This window comes from Perca flavescens, chromosome 23, assembly GCF_004354835.1.
Source record: "Perca flavescens isolate YP-PL-M2 chromosome 23, PFLA_1.0, whole genome shotgun sequence".
NCBI classification, from domain to species: Eukaryota; Metazoa; Chordata; class Actinopteri; order Perciformes; family Percidae; genus Perca; species Perca flavescens.
The window spans coordinates 14,403,771-14,417,023 of record NC_041353.1 but is presented as its reverse complement, the minus strand read 5'-3'; the positions used below and the strand labels follow the sequence as shown (position 1 = coordinate 14,417,023).

Below are 13,253 nucleotides of genomic sequence, written 5' to 3'. Positions count from 1 at the left end.
CACTCAGGAAGAAATGCAATGCAGGAGAAATGATGTTAACCTCAGAGTAAGGAACGACCCTTATTTAGTCTTCATTTATTCCGATGCTCCCGCTGGGATGAACAATTACTGGACAGGTCGTCCACTGAATTCATAATCACAACAGCTACCACGCGACAGCCAAGGAAATCACATCCAAGGTAGAACGAAAATTCAATGAAAATGGACTTCAATTTTCTGCAAATTGTAACAAAGTTGAACACAAATGTGATAACAGATTTTCATAACATTTATGTATTTGTCAATCAAAATATTTGCTCCAATTTGGAAAGCTTAATTAGGAAAAACAAACAACCAAAAGTGGATCGCACTGGAATCAAGTTGTATCCTAATCTCCAGCATCTTCACCAGTCCTTCCAAACAAGCCCCATTTGTAGCCCATGCTGTAATTATAAACAGGCTATTTAAACTACCAACATAACAAATTATGTGTCATGCACAAAAAGTGTCCAAACATGTCACTAGGTTTTGTGATAAATGCAGCCGGCATGTAATTGAGAAGATAAAAGCTCTCGGCTCTATTCGGCGATGTCTATGAATGCCGAGGAGTTTCTCCCCCCATTGCAAACAGCATTCTTATGATAATGGAATAATGCTGGTGCTTTAGTTAATTGTGTATAGGCAATAGTGGTGGGCACCTTTTGTTGTGAGCTCTCATGAGCCTAAAGGAAAGAGCTGGCAGGGATTATAACTCTTGTAGAACTTCTCAAATTCCCCCACTTTCTACCCACTTTGCATTCAGTGAGTTGAGTGTTTTTCTTATTGGATTTGAGATCTTGTAGGATGTATTCAGGATACGTAGGGGATTTCTGTATCATATGATATCCATCAAATGTAGCCTAACCTGGTGGCTAAATAAAAACGGTTAATGAATAGCTCAATATGTTGAACAAGGATCTTTTACAGCAGGTGTAACAGCTTAGCCTAAGTGGGACACTTTTCTTAACTATACTCATACTCTTATTCAATCTCTAACAGTTTAGTTTCCAATGTGTTTGGATTTTGCATTTTTAACCCACTTAGCTGATGGAGTTGTTTTCATTCAAATGAGTTACCAGGTTGGGTCTGAGTCTTTTGCTTATTGGCTGGTTTGTCATCCTGTTGATGACACCATGCTGTCTTGAATCACTAATAAGCCCATACCATTGAGTTACCAAAACAAATAGCATAGCATACCTAAGAAGTACATCATAAGGGTAATAATAACAAAACATAAATACACTATAAACGTAAAAGCCAGTAACTTATTTACAGCCGCCAGTCATAGTGTTTTTGTTAAATTGCTGGTAACAACTACTACACTACATGCTAGAGTAGTACATGATGGCATTACTTATACTACTTCTGTTATACTGTAGGCAGGCATACACTTTAAGATTGTATTAAAATACTACCTTATACCTCTTCCAGAGTAGAAGTGTATATAAGGCTATAGTGCTTCAATTGTTGACAAACTTTTTTGTTGCTACAAACTATGCCACAGAGTGGGCCCCCATGTTTTAGACCATATTGTTTTTGTTTAAGTAGCATAACTGTTAAACCCAGAAACCATAGGTTGGTTAGTTAATACATTAGCTAGCTAGCTAACTTTATCTTAATATATTCTTGCTTGCTATGGAGCTTGTTTAGGCCTAGCTACATTAATATTCAGCTAAGTTATTATGTGTGCATCTCTTTGACATAACTCAAATTTCCTTTATCTCATAAGTGATGGACCGAACACAGGTTTCTGTTCAGTTGTCTGGAAACAAGGTAAGGATTTGCTGTTTTAGCTTAAATTTACATTTCCTTGTAAACTATTTTGTGCTCACAAATTATTAAATTTTAAAAATGTAAAAGAACAGCCGGGGCACCTCTCATTGTGAATAACAACATAGCTAACCTTGCTTATGTTTGTAGATGTTGCTGGATGGCTCTTGCGCAACTTAAGCTAGCTAGCTTTGGCACACAATTGATATTATCCCATCGAAAATACTCCCACACCTGTCATTTTATTAAACTAGAATATCACAACAAACTTTGGCATTCTTTATTTGGTGTCCTGGCTTGGTTATAAGCAAGGGAAATGTTGTGAGGGGGGAAGTAAGTGGGCGAAACAGTTAACGTACTGTTAACGTTACTTCTGCTAATGCTAAATTGATGTAACGTTAGCTAGCTTTACATCAACAGCATGGCGGTAAATTAGACTTTATTTTAGTTAAGAATCCACTCACTTCACTACCGTCCCTCGCCAAACAATAGAAAACATGTTTTTAAATGCTTCTACATTTGTTTGCAGTGGAGTTGTGTGATAACAGTGTAAACCAATTAACATATAAACCAGTCAATAATAAATGGTATTCACAATAGGCTAACATGTTTTGTCAACTATTGATTGACTCAGTGGCACTTGTATTGGCCTTCTATGCTCTCCATTAACGTTAGAGTTTATGGGATTTGAAAGTGAGACTAAAACCACTGGAATCAGCATTGTGATGAATTAAGCTAGCCACCGAGAGTTAAGGGGTCCCAAGAGGGACTTCAATAGGTACACATCCATGAGGGGATAGTTCATTAACTCTTCCTTTGCACAGTGCAGTAAGTGTGTTGAACAAGTTAAATATAATATTTCTGTTCTTTGATTTAGGGAAAAACAAACTTCTCAGATGTGGTTCCTCTGAGGACATTTTACCAAATGTAGGTCTAGAAGAAGGTTCAAGTAGAGACATATGTCCAATGTCTCTCTACTTGAACCTTATTTTTGGAGAAAATTGTGATCCCCTGGACTATATAATACTACAAAATTTGTATATTTTTAATGAGTAAATGCCACAACTTTTGGCCACACATTTCTGAATATCACTTTAAGTTGAGTCCTCTTTGTGCTACTCTGGCGAATGAGCAGGCTTAAGTATTTTATTGGTAATATAAAGTAGACTATTTTATCTGTTGTAGCCTATTAGCTAAGTTTTGAGAGGGTGTCTCCACCTGTTTTATTTTGCGTAAACTTGCGTCGTGGACTCTCTAAGATTGTGCGTTTTGGGGGATAAATCAGCACTACAGCCGTGGGTTTTGGCTCAAAGCTGGATATTAATCAAAGTTTTCTTAATTTGAAGAGGTCTAATCTATCCTTTTTTCGCAATGTCGCCCTAAAGTGTCGACATTTCCAGCTGAAATTGGACGTAGAGGGTGCACCTTTGCGCAGAGACTGGTTTGATGCTGAGAGGCTCCTCTGGGTGCACAAAGACAGCGGCTCGCTGACGAACTTGTTCAGAGTGAACCGGGGACGCTGGGAGGCGAAATAAACAATCTCCGGACTCGAAGTAGCCACGACCGCGTAGTTTTACCTCGTCAAACACACTAATCCACCACACATCCAACAAATACAAGGTAAGGACTTGTTTTTAATACGTTTTATTGGGACTGGAGGGCTGCGGAGCGGGTTAAACCTCCTTCGCTTTGGCTTCCCGAGCATGGTTGTTTTTGCAGAAAATGGCGTCATCGCCCTCTTGTTTCTGCCTGGCCGCGGCGGGGAGAGGAATAGTTTCCGAGACTTGTAGCAGCCTTTACATGTAGCGTTTCCCTCTTCAAATATGAAATCACCTACTACAATGTGTTGTATTCAACCGTAACTCGTCAAAACATGAGATAGTTCGTGATTTCGCTCGGTAGAAGGACGCGCAAAGATGGAAGGGTCACCGGTCCTGTGCGCCAAGCTGCTTCTTGGAAAAGGTGGCACGGAGCCGCAAAACGCAGCGTTGTACATTCATGATAATGCCATCTTCACCGGCTCTAGGCTAATCCAAATGACCAAGGATGGTTTAGTGTTATTACCAGGGTGGTGATGGACGTAATTAGTGGGAGCACTGCACCTTGCCTTTGTGTGTATTTTATTCGGGTTAGCTCGTTTTTACGCCGCACTCCCCTGCCATGCTGCAATCGTTATGAGGGGCCTCTCTTTTACGGCTCGAAAGGTGCATTTTGTACTTGGCTTTTCATTTGATCAAGTCAAGCTGTCCCATTGTTGCTCAAAATACTGTTTTTTTTAAGGCTGACAATATAACCGTGTAGAAAGAGATTTTCGGGGATAATGGGGGCGATGCAAATCGTGCCATGAGAATGGCGACTGCCCTGCGCTCTGGTTCGCTGCTTGCCAGGCGAGGACAGCCTGAATGAGGTAAAAATAAAAGTCTTTTGGACGAATCACATAGTTTGCACAAAACTGGGGAAGTCCGGCGCTGCGCAATGAATGTGCTGCTGCTTTGCGCAGAGCACAGTGGCAGCTGCTGTAACCGCCGCCACCATTTCGCCGCGATATTTTTTGTGTGTGTTGGCCAACCTTTTGTAAATAGTTGGGGACTGTTGGATAAAAGAGCACAATAGTATTCATGCGGGCCCTTTATGGCCTGTGAATGCGATCCTAAGTCCCACTCCGGCTGTCCTGTCTTTCTCTGTACGTGCATGCGTCCTAGCACTGGCCACCACACATCCACCATAGCGAGGCCACTCGGTTCCCTGTGTATGCTCTGCTTGGTTCCTCCTGTGACCAAAAGTCGAGGACTGGTTGTGTGCTGAGTGTTATGGTACAGGCCATCACGATCAAATCGAATCAACGTCAAAACATCAGCCATGAAGACTGCACATCGTTTGCTCCGTGCACATTTTTATTAAGTTTCCTGAGTTATGCAACCGCATCCCCGTAGAGCGAACTGCTTATCCGCCTTTATTTACTCGTCACCCACCATCCGATGGATATTTGTGTGCAATATTTTGTCAATTGGATCAGTCCCCGTGGCGACGACACTGAATTAGGAAGACATGTCATTTGCAAATCACCCAGTGCAATTTGCGTCACAGCCCGCGGCCTCGTACGCCCATGGGGGGCGATGGAGTTGCAAATGGAGACTGTGTGTGTGTGTGCTGACGCTGCCCCAGCTGAAAGGGAACCAATAGACGCGGACCCCGGCGGCAACAATCGCCGTGCGCTTCCACTCTCCAGTAGTGCACCGACTTGGGATTCTGTATCAACACGGAAGATCGTGCAGTTTTTTCGGGATGGTTAGGTTTCCTTCGCCCTGCCTTGGATGCGTAAGTGGATGCGTACACACTAAACCTGCTTCAGGGCTCGACAGGCCAGCCGGAGAGGAGTATATCCGTCCGGTCCTTCCCTTCCCTCATGGTGCTCGGTGCATGTGGCTATTATGGAGTCAATCGTGTGTGGATACATGTCTTTCCACTGGATCGTGATTATATGACCGTAAAACCTTTATTAACAGCGCAGAGAATAAGGTTGGATTATGTTTTGGACACTGGATACACACCCGCGTCGTTTTTATTACATCCACAGCGCGCCACGCGTTTCTGCTATGGAGATGAGCAGGGCGTTTATGTCCTGAAACATTTTATTTGTTGCTGTTGCGCTTTTGGGCTCTGCGCATGGTTTCATCCACCAGAGCTCAGAGAACTTATTCACGAGGCAGAAAGTCCTGAAATTTTCAAACTAGAAAGTGCAGATTCAGTCAGCATTGAAATCATGTAGTTATGGTGTGGAGGGAAAGATTAGAATTTATATTTGATCACTTATGACGGTTGATTGGTAACTTGCTGGTATCATAACACTTATTTTAATGATATGACAGACCTGTAGTAAGCATTAAATATAAAAGCACTATTTAGAGAATATGACTAAAATGTCCAACTGCAGCATTATAGGTATACTGTAGCAAAGTTATACTGTTAAAATAATGCAAATATATAACAGTTTGATTTGTGCAATTTAATTTAACTAGACATCTATTCTAATCTTGCAGAAATATTTTTTTTCTTGCAAAGCATATGTTTCCATTTACTTATTTTTTTTAATTTAGATGACAGTGTCCCCTTTCTTTGCTTTATTAAAAGCTGGGGATGATGGTTAATTCCACATCAAGGAATAGAGACTGCTACCCAAACCTCAGAAAGATGTTCCCTAAGGTAGAGATTCACCCCAGATGGCCTGAGTCAAGCAGCCCTACTACTATGGTTAATTTATGGTTCAATTCAAGGTTTATTGGGGCAACTTTGAACCTGCACGTGGCTGTAATTTTACAGTATGGTTGTTTGACTGGAAACTTATTTTGCATTGCATGTTGACAGAGAACATGGCTCAGTCTAAGTTCAGATGTTGAGATGGTTCTACTGTACATGTGTTGTAAAGTTAAATTAGTTCAGATCAGGCCCATTACCATCACCCCCTTTTAAACATTTTACAGCAAAATGAGTATTTCTGACACAATGGAGATGGCCAGTCTAACCTTGGGGAGGAATATGAATGGGTAACTAAGACATTAGTGTTATAAGCAACTACAATAAAATGGAAAGACAGATTGGCCTTAAGTTGAAAGAATTGGTCTGCATATGTCAAATACTTTGTGTTGTTCTGTAGCCTATATACAAATTGTTAGCATGTATCCCATTTGCAAGTCTTTTGCCTGCTTACCTGGCCTCCCATCATCTCATGAGACTTGGGGTTATAGCAACCTGAGATTAGTCTTTTCTTATTTGAACAGCAGCCAGGACTGCCTGGCTCTCCTCCCTGATCACAAGTTTCCTAGGTATCATGTTGACTGCAACAGTTTAATGATGTCACTGTATGATTCAGTCAGTTAAATGATGTAGTGCTGTGTTCAGTCACTGAGGCAGCTTATCAAACCAATGTGCTAAGTTAAGTCAGTCAACAAACCCATTAACCTGCCGGTCATATAACCAGTCAGTGAGGCAAACAGAGAGACAGATATTAATTAAGATATCCATCCAGTCAGGCAACCAGAAAATCAGCATCAGCCAGTCAATCAGTAAGTCAACTACACTTAACCAATAAGGCAGTTAAGTCTGTTATTATTACTTATTATCTGCAAGCCATGAAGCTGTGGTCCTATATATTTTGATAGGTGACACACCAGTTAGTAAGAACACCTTTCTAAACTAAACCGTTGTCTTGCTGTGACAGTGGTAAATGTTAACACTGTGAGTTCCCAGCAGCTTGACATGTCAACAAAGACCCTCTTTCTGCCCATTGTGACAGAGCATGCTCCGACTACCTGGAGAAGATCCGTTCAGTAGTCCGTTATCATCACCCTCTGTTGTCATTACAGGGTGCCATTCACAGTTGATAAGGTTTTTTATAATACCTTTTGGATATCACAGGAATTGCTGCTTTTTCTTTTTTGCTTTGCCATTTAATGTTGACATCACCGTATATACAGCACTTAATTAAACATTTACATGTAATTTTAGAGGCTTGATTTCAAAGATCATATGCTGCTCATCCACACACCTGGGATAAAAATGTCCATTATGCATCTTCCATTTCTATATTTATTTAAATCTGTTTTCCTTTTTCACCCTCTGCTACTGCATCCCTTGCTCCAATGTACCTGCTTTGAATCAAGTCTTTAGATACTGTGCAGAAGTTTCCTTTTATATTTGGTTTTGAAGTTCAAATAGCAATTTCAGCAATAACCAACCGTCTGGATACCCGCTGTCCTGCCACCAAGTGTTTTCTGGCGTGATTGGGTGATGAAAGCTATCACAGAAAAACAAGTGGAGCTTATTGCAGACCTTAAAACAGCATATGTTTCAGTCTAGAAAACTTTGTTGAGCAATGTAATATTTGTAGATAGTAAAATTTGCTCTTTGGGAGACCGAATAGTATATGCTGGTGTGTGTGCACCCCTCAGGTATTTGCCCATTTGCAAAGAAATCTCTGCAGAGAATGATTTGTTGCCACAGTGATTTATGTTTGAGTTTTCCTAATACAGTTGTTTGATATTCCCACACTGGAAATATCATTCACAACTGTGTGTGTGTTTGTAAGATCACGTCTGTTCATGAGCACATGTCAATTAATGTTGTCACATTGGACATTACAGTCACAGGCAGTAAGCACTGTCTAATCTTAGACAGTCATATTTGAAAGTCAATGTAATGTTTTCTGCCACTGATGACTTTCCTGAAGTCAGTGGCATTTTATTTATGCATAGTTTCTTATCATTATTTTAAAGTTGTCAAATACATCAGTCAGCAACATTTAGCATATTTAACATTTTCACATGCTGTTTTACATTTGTATGTCATTCACAGTGTGGTAAAGACCTCAGTCCTGTCAAACTCACACAGGTGAGGAAAAAGTCTTCTAGGAGAACTGAGATAGTGATACCTTTTGTAAACACACTAGATGCAAGTTTTAAAATGTCCCATTTGGAAACAGCTCCTCTGGTTGTTATTTTGTTGGGCACATAGATGCTGTAGTGTAATTTTATTGAATTAACTTCATGTATGTACTGTGTGTTTTTAGAACATATACCATCTATTTTATTTATCTCTATATCTATATATATCTATATAGATATATAGATAGATATATGTGTGTGTATGTATGTATGTATGTATGTATATGTATATATGTGTGTGTGTATATATGTATATACAGTGGGGGAAATAAGTATTTGACCCCTTGCTGATTTTGCAGGTTTGCCCACTTACAAAGAATGCAAAAATCTACAATTTTAATCATATGTACATTCTAACAGTGAAAGACAGAATCCCAAAGAAAATTCCAGAAAATCACATCATATGAATTTATTAAAATTGATAACCATCTGATGAGGAAAAACAAGTATTTGACCCCCTGGACAAACAGCATGTTAATATTTTGTAGAAAAGCCATTATTGGCCAGCACAGATGTCAAACGGTTTTTATAGTTGGTGACAAGGTTTGTGCACATTTCGGCAGGGATGTTGGCCCACTCCTCCCTGCAGACAGCCTCCAAATCATTCAGGTTCCGAGGTTGTCGCCTGGCAACTCGAATTTTAAGCTCCCTCCAAAGATTTTCAATCGGATTCAGGTCTGGAGACTGGCTAGGCCACTCCAGAACCTTGATGTGCTTCTTCTTCAGCCACTCTTTTGTTGCTTTGGCGGTGTGCTTAGGGTCGTTGTCGTGCTGAAACACCCATCCTCGACCCATCTTCAGCTCTCTCACTGAGGGAAGGAGATGTCGGTCCAGAATTCCACGATACATGGCCCCGTCCATCCTCCCCTCAATACGATGGAGTTGTCCCGTCCCCTTGGCTGAAAAGCACCCCCAAAGCATGATGTTGCCACCACCATGCTTGACGGTGGGGATGGTGTTCTTTGGGTTGTACTCGGTGTTCTTTGCCCTCCAAACACGACGAGTTGAGTTGAGGCCAAAAAGTTCTATTTTGGTCTCATCTGACCACATCACCTTCTTCCAGGCCTCTTCTGAGTCGTCCAGGTGGTGAATGGCGAACTTCATGCGGGCCTGTACATGTTTCTTCTTGAGCAGGGGACCTTTGCGTGCGCTGCAGGATTTCAATCCATGACGGCGTAGTGTGTTACCAACCGTTTCTTTTTGTAACTGTGGTCCCAGCTGCCTTCAGTTGATTCATCAGTTCCCCCTTGTGGTTTTGGGATGATTCCTCACCGTTCGCATGATCAGGGACACCCCACGAGGCAAGATCTTGTGTGGAGGCCCAGACCGAGGAGGTTGGCGGTGGTGTGGTGCTTCTTCCATTTCCTGATAACTGCACCGACAGTTGATCTTTTTTCTCTCAAGTTGCTTTCCGATTCTCTTGTAGCCCATCCCAGCCTTGTGCAGATCAACAATCTTGTCCCTGATGTCCGTGAGAAAGCTCTTTGGTCTTGCCCATGGTAGTGATGTTGGATGCTGGTTGTTTGGGTGTTCACAGGTGTCTTTTATACAGGTAACGAGGTGAGGCAGGTGTATTTGATGTAGATAATTGGTTCGGATTGGGGCTGTGTCTTAAAGAAAGACTAACTGGCTTGTAGGAGCCAGAATACTTGCTGTTTGTCCAGGGGGTCAAATACTTGTTTTTCCTCATCAGATGGTTATCAATTTTAATAAATTCATATGATGTGATTTTCTGGAATTTTCTTTGGGATTCTGTCTTTCACTGTTAGAATGTACATATGATTAAAATTGTAGATTTTTGCATTCTTTGTAAGTGGGCAAACCTGCAAAATCAGCAAGGGGTCAAATACTTATTTTCCCCACTGTATATATATATATATATATATATATATATATATATATATATATGCATGCATGCATATTGTCATTTTTGTCAAGTATAACTTGATATGCCGACAATAAGAGGATGACAGAGTACAACAGGACAATACCTTTCATTTCCCTAGATTTCTAACATCAGGTGAACCTGAAGTAAGTAGGTAAAAGGTCAGAGCTACAGAAAATGAACTTCAGTAAAAAATTCCCAGAGAAAAGGCAGGTTTTTAAGTGCAGGGGGAACTCTGTCAGTAGGCCACAGCATTGTTCCCATCCTATCTTGTGGTCAGGTGGTATTCCTGGTGTGTGTGCCAGCAGTCAGCATCATGTCAGTGAGTGTGGTGTCCCTCCATTAGGAGGAAGTCCTGTCAGTCCGCCCCCACACAGCCATCGGAAATAACTATGAGAAGGCAGTGGTGATTGCAGGCACACATCTGTTGTCTCGAGAACCACACAAACATTTAAACGCATACATACATGTATGCATACAGTATATACATGCAGACTCTTACATAATGAAACATGACAGGCTAATGTTTCTTTATGGAGTAGGCGGCAAAGAAACTGAAGCATCAAAGAAGAGAAAGTTTTGCTCTTCTGACATGAATTTACCTCATTTGTTGCCTCTGATAGGGCAAACAGGGATTTGTCTCCTAAAATAAGAGATGTTCCCAAAAGGGAAACGCTTTGACAAATTAATTTCTGGCTGGCATAAACAAAATTCATTGGATTATCACTGGAGATGAAATTTAAACATATTTGCTTATAAAATATGTAACACTGGAAAAGATATCATCAGGTGTATTTGTGAAATATTAAGCAAAAGTAGCATTTATGCTGAGAAGGGTTAGTATGTGAAAATAAACTTTTAAATGTGTCCCTTAAAATACAAACAGGGAATACTTTTCTTTCTCACATTTTCACAGCACATCTGAATAATATCACGTTTCAGTTCAGATGTGTTGTTTCCTAAATCAAAGGTCAGGACATCAATAATCACTGCTTTACTTATAAGTATATAAGCCTAACACCTAAACAATAGTGAGTTTTTGTCTGTCCTAAGAAGACTTTGGCATGTTTTGGCATTTGTTTATATAGAATAACTTGAAATTTGCACAGAAATAAAATTAATCTTCAATTTTTTATCTTTCAACATTACAAGCATCCCGTATTAAGCAGTAAGTGAAGTGTAAATTGAGGATTGGACCGTAGATGCAAACCATCCTCAGTTTGAGCCCAGGACGCCTATTACCTGAGTCAGAACAGGAGTTGCTACTTCACAACCACGGCTGTCTGTTGCCATGGAAACGGGATAATCCCTCATGTTAGTGGGTGAGCGTATTGGGCACATTTGTGTGGCTAGATGTGTTTGTTTTAAACCTTTTTGTAGTACTGTACATATAGCTTCTTTAGAAGTGAGTTAAGAGAGTGTTGTGTATGGTCTCCGACAGTTGTCCATACTGGGGTTTTAAGCCTTGGTCAGCACCGGCAGGCTGCTGCTTGTCAGGTTTTTATGAAACACTTCTCAACAAAGTAATTAGGCTGCTGTTGGTCCTTGGTTGGGATTTGCAACCTTCTTGGTGCCACGGCACACTCAAATGACATTCAGAATCCTAAGACAAACCTACCAATTGATTACCATTTAAAATCGTACTGTAGATGTAAATGAAGGCAGTAAAGTTGCTTTTTTGGTTGTGATTGTAACAGACCTTTTCTATTCTGCCCATACAAAGTCATTGGGCGTCATGAAAGAACCGCTCGTACAAACAGATGGCACGTGCAAGTGATTTAAAGCAATCTGTGACATTCATTTCATAGGTATTGAATGAAATTCACAAGTGGTGCTGTCAAGTACAGATGGTATGTCTTTCTTCACAGGGGAAAAACACTTAACTGACTTGACTAATGCCTCAATTTTTTAGTTTAAATATGAAACCCAAAATTATTTAATAAAATATGTTTATGTATATAGCCTAAAACAAACTTATCATTATCAATTAAACACGAGAGCAGTGTGTAATGGTGCATATGCGCCGCGGAGAGACACTAAAAGCGTAAAAAAAAAATAGGACAATTTTCTATTTATATTTTGTACGCGAGGTGTACACAGAAATGGATTATAAAGTGTCTATATGTATGTCTTTTAAATCAAACAGGAATATACAGGAACAACTTAATTGAGAGTTTCTGTTTTCTATCCCCTGCGTCCTCTGATAACAACTCACAGTAGATTGATGTTTCACAGTGCTGTGAAACAACAACAATCCCGAAGCAAAAGCTCACCGTCTCTGCTGTGACGTACACCGCATGTGTGCTGCAGGTGTAGTCAGTTAAAGATACATTCCGTGAACAGGCCGCATACATTACGCGTTCAATGTAGCCAAAGCGTCAGCCTCTGTTGCACCTGACAGTGAATTCTCTTATTTAGTATATCCGTGAATGTCACATGACCTGTATAGCGCTGCTCTGATGATACGTCGTAGGGGGGACCAATAATCAGTCAGGGGGGCCCTGGAAGGTGACATTTTATCAGAATAAACATAGAAAATCAGCTTAGAAATATAGAAAATATTGGATAGGATAGAACCCAATGTAATTCTGCTAAATATTCATTTTACAGGTTTTCATTTTCATTTCAAGTATATACAAATATAAAAAAATATATATTTATATTTCAGGTAGTGGTGTAACGGACTATAGTTGATCCATGGTCCGTACGGATCAACACTCACGGTTTGGAATGCATGTGAACCACAGATCAATTGCAAAGTTTAACCATAATATTGTGTGTGTGAAATGCATTTTTACTGTCGCTGTTACTTAAAGTAAGTTGATGAATCTCTATGAAAGGTTGGCGTGAAAAAATTCAGGCAACGAGATCTTCACGTCACGTGAACGGTGCATGTTAAAATCCGGTAATTAAATGGCACCGGTGCCTTAACGAGCGGTATCTAACGCAGATTTCGGTGCCTAATTGCTGTGCCAATGTCTGCGCTGCTCTCTGATGCTCCGAAACCGACGTTACAGGCAACCGAAGCATTTCAGCATGTCAAACACCACCGCTACACTTGGCATTGGGTAACGTTAGCCTACCGTTAGCTAGTAGCTGGATTTAACACGGTTAAAATGTTGACACCTAAACTGTAAACG

At 40.5% G+C, this 13,253-nt stretch overlaps 1 protein-coding gene across 6 annotated transcripts in view; it reads left to right on the top strand.

The window, feature by feature from the left end:
- Positions 1–1,603: 1,603 nt before the first annotated feature.
- The window catches only part of znf800b (zinc finger protein 800b), a 42,657-nt gene continuing 31,007 nt past the window's right edge, over positions 1,604–13,253 (top strand). For 3 of the 6 annotated variants that reach the window (XM_028571092.1, XM_028571087.1, XM_028571091.1), the window contains exons 1-2: positions 1,604–1,791; positions 3,174–3,408. The gene's annotated coding sequence lies outside the window, so the exon portion shown is untranslated. Of the gene's footprint in view, positions 1,792–3,046; positions 3,409–8,139; positions 8,176–13,253 lie in introns of those variants that run through there. The other 3 variants (XM_028571090.1, XM_028571089.1, XM_028571088.1) reach the window with 3 other exon arrangements.